We start from the raw sequence: 1,910 nt of genomic DNA on the forward strand, positions 1-1,910 counted from the left end.
AAGTAATTAGCTTCTAATTAAAATAATTTTTTTAAAAAAAGAAGCTCTTTAGTTCCTCTTCACTTTCTGCCTGTAGAGTGGCTGTTGTTGTTGTTCAGTAGCTCAGTCATGTCTGACTCTTTGCGACCCCATGGACTGCAGCACACCAAGCTTCCCTGTCCTTCACCATCTCCAGAAGCTTGCTCCAACTTATGTACATCAAGTGGGTGATGCCATCCAACCATCTCCTCCTCTGTCATCCCCTTCTCCTCCTGCCTTCAATCCTTCCCAGCATCACGGTCTTTTCTACTAAGCTGGCTCTTCACATCAGGTGGCCAAAGTATTGGAACTTCAGTTTCATCTTCAGTCCTTCTAATGAATATTCAGGGCTGATTTCCTTTAGGATTGACTTGTTTGATCTCCTTGCAGTCCAAGAGTGGTGTCATCTGCATATCTGAAGTTGTTGTTATCTCTCCTGGCAATCTTGATTCCAGCTTGTGATTTATCCAGCCCCGCATTTCATGTGATGTCCTCTGCTTAGAAGTTAAATAAGCAGAGTGACAATATACAGCCTCTGCATACTCCTTTCCCAATTTTAACCAGTCCATTGTTCCATGTCTAGTTCTAACTGTTGCTTCTTGACCTGCATGTAGGAGACAGGTAAGGTGGTCTATATAAGAATTTTCTATATATATAAGAATTTTCCACAGCTTGTTGTGACCCACACAGTCAAATGCTTTAGCTTAATCAATGAAACAGAAGTATATGTTTTTCTGGAACTCTCTTTCCTTCTCCATGATCTAATTAATGTTGGCAATTTGGTCTCTGGTTCCTCTGCCTCTTTGAAACTCAGCTTGTACATGTGGAATAAAGGACAGAAATGGTAAGGATCTAAGAGAAGCAGAAGAGATTAAGAAGAGGTGGCAAGAATACACCAAAGAACTCTACAAAAAATGTCTTAATGACCCAAATAACAATGATGGTGTAGTCACTCACCTAGAGTCAGACATCCTGGAGTGTGAGAGCAGGTGGGTCATGGGAAGCATCACTAGGAACAGAGCTAGTGGAGGTAATGGAATTACAGCTGAGTCCTTGGGACTATGAGACATAAGAGATAGATACCTTACCCTATGTATATGAGGAAACAGAAGCCCTAGGTGCCCTGCTTCTCCATATCCTCTTACGTGTTCCCACTTTCCTTTCCAGCCTCCTGGGTGTCATGTCCTCTACATCTTTGTTGACCTATGCAATGGCAAATGACAGGCTCCTTTTCCAGGGACTTGCCCAGATTTATGCTCTCACAGGCACCCACATCATGGCCATAATGGCTTCTGGAACTCTCACAGGTGAATAAACACCCTTTTTTGATCTTATTTCTTAACTTAGATATTTCCAGTGGCTTCTCACTCCCTCCTCCCACCCTCATTCTAGGAGTCATGGCATTATTCTCAGAACTTGCTGATCTTGTGGAACTCATGTCAATCGGGACCCTGCCAGTTTACTCCCTGGTGGTTTTCTCTGTGCTTGCACTCACATGAGACTCCACTACACCTTGGCTGGAGGTCTCAGACTCTTGGGGAAGATGGGGAGGTCATCATCTTCGACCTTCACGCTGCCTTCTAATGCCCTGCTCTGCTTAAGGCAGGAAAGAGGTTATTGTCTATTGTCTTCTAATGTCTGATGTTGAATGAATGGGGGTTGCTGTTAATATTGCTGTAATATCTCTAATGCAGGTACCAACCATATCAGAGTTTAAGCAAGAATGAGGAAACAGGACAAAACTCAGATGGAACCTGCAGTTGAAGGAAGTCCTTTGGATTCTGTACCTGAAGCAGGAAACTCAAAGATTCTACAGATGAATGGATAAGAAAGCTGTGGTACATATACACAATGGAGTACTACTCAGCCATTAAAAAGAATACATTTGAATC

The 1,910-nt window shown here is 42.8% G+C and overlaps 1 pseudogene; it reads left to right on the plus strand.

The window, feature by feature from the left end:
* LOC105000652 overlaps positions 1–1,846 on the plus strand; it is a 7,791-nt pseudogene extending 5,945 nt beyond the window's left edge.
* Positions 1,847–1,910: the final 64 nt, after the last annotated feature.

This window comes from Bison bison, unplaced genomic scaffold (assembly GCF_000754665.1).
Source record: "Bison bison bison isolate TAMUID 2011002044 unplaced genomic scaffold, Bison_UMD1.0 scf7180017854362, whole genome shotgun sequence".
In the NCBI taxonomy this organism is placed as follows: domain Eukaryota; kingdom Metazoa; phylum Chordata; class Mammalia; order Artiodactyla; family Bovidae; genus Bison; species Bison bison.